Source organism: Sceloporus undulatus, chromosome 6 (assembly GCF_019175285.1).
Source record: "Sceloporus undulatus isolate JIND9_A2432 ecotype Alabama chromosome 6, SceUnd_v1.1, whole genome shotgun sequence".
NCBI lineage: Eukaryota > Metazoa > Chordata > Lepidosauria > Squamata > Phrynosomatidae > Sceloporus > Sceloporus undulatus.
Window position 1 is genome coordinate 84,005,285 of NC_056527.1, and position 11,544 is coordinate 84,016,828.

The window sequence follows — 11,544 nt, forward strand, 5'->3', positions numbered from 1 at the left end:
CTGGAGAATGAGAAATATTAGCAGGGGTAAAAGCACCTCTGAGCATGTGCAAAGGCCACCATTTAACCACAGTCAAATTATACTGTGTGAAGAAATGGTTCAGGACTGCAGCATTCATTCTATGATAACATCTTAGAAAATCCTACTCCTCAAGGAACAAATTATCAGTTCCAAGCCTACACAGTGTCTGACCCATTGCTAAGGCCAGCTGGGTTAGAGGTAATGACCCTCTGTAAACACAGCCTGGAAAAGTTACTCTTTGGACTATAAGTCCCATATTTCCATAGCCAGTAGGTCCACTGTAATTCTGGTAGCTGTAGTTTTAAAAAACATTTCCCCCCAAAGATTTGGACAAGGATATAAAAGGTGAGAGGAAGACAATGTGAAAGACAAGGTACTGATCAAGGTCTAGATCAATCAAATAGGGAAAGACCTTTGAAAAATACTTGTGTCAGACTACAATTTCCAGAATCCCTTCCAGAAACCAGTGAAACATCACATACCCCAGTTGTGGGTGTGTAGGAGTGACTCGAGACACACAATTTGCTTAGAGCCAAAGGTTAAGTTGGCCCAGCCAGCCTCTTCTTGATTTCTCAGCTCACTGGTCCAGCTCGGCTCAAGATAAAGAGGCCTGCCTTTCTCTGGTCACTGTAAAGGCAATGCTGTTGCAGTGCACAGCCAAGATCAGAGTGAAACCACCCTCTTCTAGAATGCTACCTGAATGACACAGAGAATGAGGCTGCTGTCCCTGTTTCCTGGATCTATGCATTCAAACACTTTGGCAATTTCAAACCACAAACCTAAGTCTACTGACAACTTGGTGGGCTACTTATGCATAGCTGGTGTTTGGTGTTTGGCTTTGTCTAGTAAGTAGAATGGTAGCAAGATGTGTAGTATTGGCCCAAGGCATTTTGCTGTCTGAGGCAGAGTGGTCAATTGCATGCACATGCATAAATCTTCATGTCCAAATCAAGGCATATAAATACAGCAAACCAGCTAAGTTCTTTTCTCACATCAGGCAGAAATTGCCACAAGTACTTATTCCCTCTCTAGCAGTATAAGTACAACAATGTGTTAAATAGCTAGCAGCTTGCTGTTCTTTCATGACACCTAAAATCTGCTGCCTGAGAACAACCTTGAAAACAGGTAGCTTTCCAGGTGCGGATGGTCTGCAGTTCCCACAAGTCTTGGGCAGTATGAGCAATGATGATGAACCCTGGGAGCAGTAGTCCAATAATATCAAATAAAAACATGCACATTTAGAGGGGATCACTCCTCAATAGAGTTTGATACAAAAGTCATTCAAGGGATTAGTAAGGCTATCCCAGAGTATGGTAAGAAATAGTGTAGATACTGGCGAACTGGTATAATGTCACTGTGGGAGTTTTTGTTTTGATTCTCCACTAATATATTTGCACTCTGGTTTGATTCAACTTTTTTTCTGGGAGCAAAAAAGAAAGGAAGGAAGGACTTTATCACATCAGCCTGCTGTCCCAACACAACCACACACATTTTAGAATGGAAGCATATCTGTTTGTTATCATTTCTTATCACACTTTTCTCCATGACTGAACTGCAGCAATCCATGGTGGTGTGATCTGTTTTCCACACCGCCTTCCAAGAGGATGGGTGGGAACAAGCGATCATAGATGCCAACTGCCTACTGAAACTGGCTGCTATATGAATGTGCACACAGCAGTTGGCTATGGAAGGCAGTTGGCAGCCACAATCACTCCTCCTCCTCCTCCCTGAAGTGCAGGGCTGATGTGTGCACATTCATACAGCACTCCACACAAGCAATTACAGCGACAACCACCTCCCATAACCAGCTGCTGCATGAATGTGCACACAGCAGATAGCTTTGGGAAGCTGTTGGCCATTCCTATCGCTGCTCCAGTCACCTCTCAAAGCATGGGGTTGCTGTGTGCACATTCACACAGGAGCCCCACATAATTGCGGCTGCCCAACTGCCTTCTAAAGCCAGATGCTATGTGAATGTGCACACAGCAGTTGGCTTTGGGAAGTTATTGGTGGCTGTAATTGCTATGAGAGGGCAGAAGGAGATGGGAAGACAAGCAAAATCATGCCCACTCATACCACTTGATTGGAATGCAGAACTAAAATGGAAGGAACCTATTGCATGAAGGAATAGCAATGAGACTGAGAGCCTATTGATGGGGTTTGCCTGTCAATGAAAATGTGCACTACAGTAACAAAGGCAACAGCAGGATGGGCATGACGTCATGTAACAAATACCAGCCAAAGATGCCTTAATCCTGTTAAAATTTTGTTGTTTAGCTTTGTGTGAGAAAGTACAAAGCGAGAAGACTTAGGTCAGGGGAGGATGCAAGATATATGGGGAAAACACTGGCAGTTTCTTTTGTAACACGTATGACTGGATCACTACAGACAGGTACTCAAATGTACGGCTTGAGAGGACAAAATGAAGAATAAAATCCTCAATTAATCCCAGACTGCTAAACTATAATATCCACACAGGGTCAGGAAGCCAAGAGCTGCATTCAGCACTTAATCCTAAATGACAGGGATTAAACAGACTGCATCAATGGCTGCTGTTTGCAGTGGGTTTAGTGACTCTCTAGACAAATGTGTTGAGGTTTGCTTTATATTTCTTTCTTAGTAGTTGCCCTTCCCTTCCAAATCCCAACTCAATCCACTCCTTGCATAGTTTAAATGTTTTGCTGGCAGAAAATAAAAGAAAGCTTGCACTATATTATTATACAGTACATCTACAGCACAGGGAGGGGCTAGCATTTTTCTCCAGAATTCTGCTTCTTAGGTCTTGAAATCAAGAAGTGGAGGAAGTTTTCTTTTTCTAAGGTATGTTGCCACAGAAAAAGGCACTCTGCCAAGATACTTAAAAAAAATAAACACTCTGAATTTTATTTCCATTTTATGGTGTCCCTCTAGCCATCATGTCTAAGCCCAGAAGCAAAAAGGCCATCCCGCCATCCCAACTGCCACTGCTGTGGCCTCAGAGGGAGAGAAAAAGAGGCAGCATCTGCTGGACTTAACCTCCTCCCACCCTGCCATCCCCTTTTCCTTTTGTGTCATGTCTTATTTAAATTGTAAGTCTGAGGGCAAGGAACTGTTTTGTTGTTCTTTCATTTATGAAGCACTATATACTGTAGTGTGATCTCTCTCTCTCTAGTTTTATATGCAGTATGCCTGCATCATGCGCAGGTGCACCATACGTGGCTTTCAGCTTATGCTGAAAGCTGTATGGCAGAAGTGGCAATGGCGCACATGCCACAGGCACTAGCCCCATTGTTTTCAATGAGGTTCCACCATACGTGGTATTTCCCTTTAAAATATTCCAAAAAACATAAATTCCAAAAAGCAAACCTTAATTTTGCCATTTTATATAAGGGACACCATTTTACTATATCATTGTATTTAATGAGATTTGAGCTTCCATGAATTTTGGTTCCACAGGGGGTCCTGGAACCAAGCCCAAGCAGATACCAAGGATTCATTCTGTGTGTGTGTGTTTCTCAAGCATGCTTGATGGTTTTTTAAGGATAGACAGGTGGGCTTCTAAAGTACTCAGGCCTCCTAATATTCCTTTTGCTTCATGAACAGTGCCACTTTTTGTATGTATGTGTGTATGCACATATGTATGCAAGCTATGTAATGACTGGTACATTTGCAAAACATGTACAATGCTGATGTTCAATACCTCCCTCGAGGAGCTCCCTCAATGTTGTGTTCTTTCAGAAACTGTGGTTATATTTATCCTGTTGCTTCTCTCTATGGCTTCAGCCATTTTTGGAAACATACTGTAACTTGATTTTCTGGGCAGTGATTGAGTGTCAGTGTTATACAACAGCCTCTCTAAAGAAGAAAAAATAAGACAGTGCTCAGTGGTGCTGTCAGTCCAGTAGACACCAGAGGCTGAAGCAGCATATAAATTGCCTACAATTGCCTGTTTCCTGAGAGGGCCCCTCATACATATGCTGAGAGGGCCCGAGTGCACACCCTGCACCAATGAACAATCAGATTGAACATAGCCTCCAACATTTCACAGATGAAAACTGTGACACATGTGGCCAAGCAACATCAGAGTGTGATCAAGACGGCAAAAGTTATTATAATTGCTAAGAGAGGCTGCAGCATTTTGATTTTGGATGATCCTAATGAGAAGGACAAAATTTGTCCTCCTCTTCTCTCCCTCTTACTGAGATAACAGAGTGCAAACTACTTTTGCATTTTGAACTTAGTTTGCAGCAAGTGAAATAAGTTGAGGACAAAGGGGTAAGGTATGAGGAGGAGAGAGAAATAGGGACATTTGAAACACAACTGAAAAATGAGATGATGGATGATTGATCAGGGCTGTCTCTGCCAAATTGGGACAATTGAAGAGTATGATTGGGTGTTTCTCAGAATATATTATATATGTTAGTTTAGACCAAAATAACAGTTGTGCAAATAAGGAAGCTTATTTGCTTCAAGGCCTGGAATTTGTGGATTGTATTTATACATATAAAAGGCAGCACAGGAGAGACAGTGTTTTTTGCATTGCTAAAGGACAGAGGATGTTCATTCGGAGGTGCACTGTGGCCATCTGTCCTGGAGAGCCAAGACAGGGTGAATTGCCTTTTTTCCTTCTCCCTTCACCCTGCATTTCAAGCAAGCAGCAGCCCTAGGAACAACTCCTGAAAATGATCACTGTCATGCACAGAAATACCAACAGCAGTGCAAGATCTCTTGCTGTGTACAAATTATGGTGCTCCTTGACCCTGCCCCGTTCCATGCACAGAAGCTGACTGAACCATTAATCTTAGTCTAACATTGGAAATGGGACATAATCATCCCCAGCACCAGACAAATTTGCATAATGAAGATCAGGTCACAGAAAACTCTCTTCTTCCTTTTTAACTTCAATGCCTCTCCCTGCCCCACAATATTTGACACCTGAGCTGTCTGCCTCACTGTTGATTGGTTCACCCCCTCCACAACATACACATCAGAGATTCAGAAAGGATTGAAGGGGTAACCTGGAGAGAAAAGAGAAATAGGAATGCAGTAAATGAAAGAGTCTGCATTCCCTCTGCACACCTTACCACTTCTCATAATGGTGAACATTTCTGCAGTTTAGAGATAGAGTTACAAGATCTACAGGCCTCGCCCAAGTCCCATGACATGGATCCTCATCTCCAGCTCTCAGAGTGAGGGGAAGAATCCCTGGGCAAGAACGCTGCCTTAAACTCTGTGTGTTTACTCATTTGTTGTTGTTGTGTGCCTTCAAATCATTTCCAACTTATGGCAACACTAAGGTGAAGCTATCACAGGGTTTGTCTTGGCAAGATGTATTCAGAGGGGGTTTGCTTTGCCTGAGGCTGGAAGTGTGTGACTTGCCAAAGGACGACCAGTGGGATTCCATGTCCAAGTCAGGATGTGAACCCTGGTCTGTAATGTTCAAACCACTACAATATACTGGCTCTACATTTTCTACCCTTCATTTGTTACAAGTGGTGCCTTTTAGAAATAGCCTATTCTCTGCAATTGTTGTTGATGCTAAAGATGTCCAGCTTGATGACATCAGCAAGGTGTGTGCTCCTGCGACATCATGCTCATAGTATTACCAGGGCTTGTCCACCTGTGACAGGTTTTGGCCATGAAATCTCAGGGCCCTGAGTTAAATGCCGGTACTGCAGCCACAAGGTGTAAGTTTGATCTGAGGTGCTCCAAGGTGCACTCAGCCTTCCATCTTTTCATAGGTTGATAAAATGATTATCTAGCTTGTTGGGGACAATTAGGTTACAGATTGTAAACTGGTTAGAGAGTGCTGAGTTCACTGATAAGCAGTATAGAAATGTATATGCTACTGTTATTGCTTAGAATAGTCCTGATTTGGAATCATGTGGCCCTCCAGATATTGTCAGACTGCAACTCCCAGAAGCTCCAGTTATCATTGCCAAGTGTAAGGAATGCTGGGGCTAACAGCTCTCTGCTCTAAGGAATAACAGAGTCTGTTTCTGCATAATCATAGTTGCTCTCCCTCAACACTGAAGAAACAGTGACCATATATACTAGAGGAATCAAGAGGAAGAGGCTAACAGGAGACGAGCCAATGGCTAATGCCTATATTTCTGTTTCTTGATCCCACAACCCAAATAAAGAAAGGACCAAAATATTGTCAACAATAATACTGATAATAATAAACCCAAGCGCAGCATAGAAGCTGGCACATTTCCTCCAGCTCATTATACCAAGCCCTTTTGTGTAACTGTTGTATGCAGAGTTTTCCAACTAAATCAGGAAAGGGAGGTGAGTCACTGGAGGCCTAAAACTGAAATTGTTTTCTGCACTCACTCCCTTCTATTTGGTGGTAGAGGGTGGGGAGACAAAATACCTCTCAACCCAGGAGGCCTCTCTCTGGTGTGTGGAAGTTTTATACGTTCCAGGGAAATAAAAAAAAAAAGCAAGCCAAGATGGGAAGGCAGGAGTGGCTCAAACTTTCCAGAGGTCAAGTAAAACCACGGGGTGCTGGAATGCGATGGGGTGGAGGTAAAATGATGGGCAGTCATGTTGGTGCAAAAAAAAAAAAATCAACCCAGTTTCCTGTTTACAATTCCTCACAACTCCACATGCACAGAATCACAGTTGTGTAACCATCAAAACCACTGCAACACCCGCAGCGTTATTGTTTCTCCAGCTGCTTTGAAAAAGAACAGCCAATACTCCCCTTTTGCCTTTATTTTCCTTTGCCCATTGGCTAGAGAAATTAGCTGATATTTTAACAAGGAACAACCACATCATCATCACTGTTTCAAAGAAGAAGAAAAGAAAAGAAAACTTGGCCAGAATCATTATCCAGAGAACTTTGCAATAGTTTTTAGTTTTGGCCCAATTCGTCTTTTCACTTTCTTCGCTTCCCGTTTATCCATCTGCCCGACGGTCGCCACCATCTGTGTGTTGATCATTTTTGTTTACAGCCAGCTGGGTTTTAAAAGGTCAGAAGGATGTGCTTGAGGAGCTAAGGGGTCGGCCATGGATTTGACAGAAAGGTTTAGTGCTGCTACAGAATTATGTTTCCAACCACCACTTCAACTGTTCCCGTATTTGAGGTTTGAAAAGAGGTATATGATTCATCACATGTTAAGTTCACAAGAGTTTCTTAATAAAGACACTACAGTACACAAAGTGAATTAGCACTCCACTTCCATAGGAACTATGATTATTTCATCTAAAATTGTGGGTGAAGGATCAATGAGTTTATCAGTATCACATACTTTTTCCTACAGCCCAGCAAGCCATTTTTTATATTTGAGTTATTACCTATTTAGGGCTGCGGGGGCTTAGTGGTTAAGATGCCAATCCTGATGATTGGAAGATAGGAAGGTTGGCAGTTTGAGGTGTGTACGATGGGGTGGGCTCCTGTCACTAGTCCAAGCTTCTTCCAACCTAGCTGTTCGAAAGCATACAAATGCAAGTAGATAAATAGGTACCACTTCCCAATGGGCATGTAATAGTGTTTGGTACAGTCATGCTGGCCACATGACCACCAGAGCAGTCCTCAGATCACATTGGCTCTTCAGCTTAGTAATGGAGATGAGCACCACCTCCTACAGTTGGTTACAACTAGACATTCATGTCAGGGTATTTAGATACAGTATACAGTATTTAGATCTCCCTTTCCATTTTTTGGCCCTCAAAGATAGTGTACAAAATAATATGCAACAAAAATCTAAATTAACAATATGATAGCCAACACTAAAAACCACAACAGCAGAAAAACCAACAGTAAAACAAATGAATAAACAGGAAATTAGAATTATTTTGACTTGGAACCCAATGGATCACAGAGGTGATACTAAATGGCTATTGTGCAGCTGGTATTCATAAGCATGGTGCCACTAGAGAACGGTCCCTACTCCATTTCCATTGGCCAGGTGGGATGAAGTGCTGTCAAAAGGTAATTTTTCAAAGTTCTCACTTAGTTCTAAAGTACCAAAATTGTGTTTTGCAAGAAAATTAATGAGAACCAACAGGCAACAGGAACTTGTTAATGAAGTCATTTTTCCCCCAGTAAGGCTAGCCTATACCACACTGAATAAGAAGTGTTTAGAAGCAGATACCAGGTACAGAAAGCTTCTGATTAATAGAAGCAACAATGCAATGCACTAGATTGTGATTCCAGACTAACCATAAAGTCTTATGCATGCGCATTCAAAAGCAAACCCTGGTAAATTCAATTAAATTTACTCCCATGATAAATCACAATCCATGTGTGTATATGACTGTACACTGTAACAGCTTATGTAAAAGCAATGAATGTCACTAATACACTCCAATAACTATATACAAGAATGACAGAAAACCAGCAGTTTTTCATGATCTGCATGTTCCTCCTAATCAGGTTGGGGTGCTATCATAATGGGCCTGCAGTCCCACCTCCAAAACCAGTGCACTGGAAAAGGGCACCTAACCTCATCACTTCTGGCCAAAGAGTTTTCTTTTTCTCTCTGCACCAAACTTTCCCCATCCTTTCCTCTAAGTTCTGTGTAGGTCCCAGGTTTGTTCTCAGGCTTATAGGTGGTAGACAGGCCAAAGACCAAAATAATGAAGCATGGAGCCCATTAACCCATTTCATATGGCCAGATAATTTTCTTTTTCTCCCTGTGCCAAACCTCCCTCATCCTTCTCTAAGTTCTGCATAGGTCCAAGGTTCGCTTTTAGGCTTCGAGGTAGCTGACAGGTCAAAGACCAAAATAATGAACCACGTAGCCTATTATCCCATTTCATGTGGTGACAGATAGAGAGGAGATGTCATTATAACTATTTCTCTTTCCTTCCCCCTCCTTCACCCCACTATACTTCTTTTCAGGGACCCTTAAAACCATTGGACAACCTCAGTGATCTCTTTGTGTAGTGGTGTCTCCCACTCTTCACCCCTCAGCACAAGCTCATTCTTTTAACTGACTCTTTCGCTAGTAGTGACAGTTGGGAAACTCTCGTGAGTTGGTGCGGGGTGCTATTTTTGTGATTCAGAGTGGCACCATTATGGTGCCATAATGGAGGAACTTGAGCACATTGCAACAGGGGAGAAGTGGCAGCAAAAAAGAGTTTTCAGATTTCTGGCCCTACTTAAGCTTTGTTTAGATTTGGTAGGATTTGGCTGGCTGAAGCTGTGCTGCCTCTCTTGCTTTGTTTTGTTGGACAGGCAGAGAGAAGAGGTCGAAGAAGAAACAAAGTTTTGAGGAGGCAAACACTTGAAGCCAGTGTGGGGAAGCGCATCTCTGGGGATAGAGGGGGATGAATATCTGGGGTCAATTCTTGGAAAGAGTCCTGCACCTTGGACTGGCTCCTGTACTTAAAATCTCTCCTTTTCCCTGTCCATGTCAGTCTCCAGTCCAGAGCATGTGGCCTCTAGTCCCTTCTCATTGGGGAGAAGCTTCTCCCTTTGCACCTGGTCACCTTGGGAAGAGCAACTGAGCAGTTGGCTGAGCAACAAGCAAGAGGTCTCTTGTCCACAATGATGCTTCTCAGTCGCTCCTCAGCCAGCTGTTCAGTATCTGCTCCCAGGGTGGCTGAGTAGCAAAGGGAGCAGCAACCAGGATTGGTTGATTTGAATTTATAGTAGAATAATAGATATAATATCAAGAAATACACATAGGAAGCACTAGGGTTGTCACCCAAAAGAAAAGGTGTTGGTAGCCAAAAAAACATTTGGGGACCACTGAACTAAACTAATGTGGAACCTGCTTAATATCTCACTTTTCCATTATTGAAGCCTCTCATTGCTTCTTGTTGAGCTAAATTAATTTCACCTTTGAAATACAATTTGTGTGTACCCTCTTGGAACCCCTTACAATTTAGGTAACAAAGTCCCTAGTGAGTTAGTCAGCTGTCTAGATACCATTTGGACCAGTGAGACTCCACCATACACCACAATGTACTTCAAATATACAGTATTGTACACGGCCCACCCAAGAGATGGTTGTTGGGAATAAGCTAGATTTCAGACCAGCACTTCCCTCTGTTGTTACTCCAAAATAATCACAACTGAAGTTTTTCAAATATGCTACTGTTTTTCACAATTGTATATTGGATGTATCCAGGTGCTTTGATTCTTTCTGAATCTTTCCACCAAATTCTTTGCTCAAAATCGGAACTGGCACTTTTGCTTGCAAAAGTCAGAGTGTGGCTATCAGACCTCAATCTAGATTTATAGGGTAGATTATATCCACAAATCCCCACAAGACATTGAGCTTTGAGCGGAATGTATACAACTGACCAAAGATTGAGATGAAATCTGTCCCCCCCCCCCCCCCGAACATCTCCCCATCTCCCAGCTATAACACTCAGTTAGCAGCGCAGGAGCGGGCATCTGGCTGTGGCTGCACAGACACAAAAGCACAGATCAACTGGACAAAACAAATGGTTTGCAAGCTTTACTATTTCAACACTTAGTTGAACTGTGGCTGCATACTTTATCCAACTATAACTACAGTTGGCTCTTCATATCTACGGATTCCTTATCCATGGATTCAAGCATTCATGCCCTGAATATATTGGAAAAAATATAAATTCCAAACAGCAAACCTTGATTTTGTTATTTTATATAAGGGACATAATTTTACTGTGTCATTTTATTTAATGTGACTTGAGCATCCACAGACTTTGGTATCCATGAGGGACCTGGAACCAAACCAAGAGCACATCATATCTGCTAACTGGAGACCAAAAACTAGATAGCTTGACAGAATACAAATATGGTAAAATAGCATCACCAGTGCCATTTGCATTAGATTTATTGATTTTTATATTGCATCCTGACACTCCTTCCAGGACCTCCCTTCTGTTAAGAAACTGGGTATGGTTCCAGCATTCCACAAGTATTCATTCAGTTCAAACACAACATGTCATTGCTGTAGAATAAGCTTTATGGGTAGTATACGATGCAGCAGATGGTACATAGCAAAGAAACCTTTAAGTCCTTTTACTGATGAGGTCTAGTGTATCCTCATTATGTGCCCAATGGTAGAATTGGATTATTAAACAACTGATTCTACCCAGACAATCCCAGCCAGCAATTAAATTCTCCCTCACTTGCTATATGGGGCCTGTGGGCTGAGGTACACTCCTCCAGGGGAAGACAGGGGGGGAAATGGGCCCTTGGTATCCACTGGGGTTTGGTTCCAGGACCACCACCACCATCCTCCCACGGATACCAAAATCCGTGGATGCTCAAATATTCAGTAGCATAGTAAAATGGTGTCCTTATATAAAATGGCAAAATCAAGGTTTTTGGAATTCTTTTTGGAGCATATTTTCAGGCCATGGATGGTTGAATCCAACAATATAATGCAGAAGCAAGCAAAGGGGAATAAAAGCATAACTCCACCCACATAGCTATGAGAATTGTGAAGGCAAGTTAAAATCTGGAAGGGGAGGGGGAATAACTCTCCCAGTCTGTTTTCAGCTTTCATATCTTTTCCCCATCTCAAAATGGCAAGCTGAAGCATAAACAAAGAAACAAAGCCACTAATGCAAACTAGCTCTTTCATTCAACAGGAT

At 42.3% G+C, this 11,544-nt stretch overlaps 1 protein-coding gene across 1 annotated transcript in view; it reads right to left on the reverse strand.

Annotated features, from left to right (window-relative positions):
• PLCD3 (phospholipase C delta 3) overlaps positions 1–11,544 on the reverse strand; it is a 66,457-nt gene that overhangs the window by 33,609 nt on the left and 21,304 nt on the right.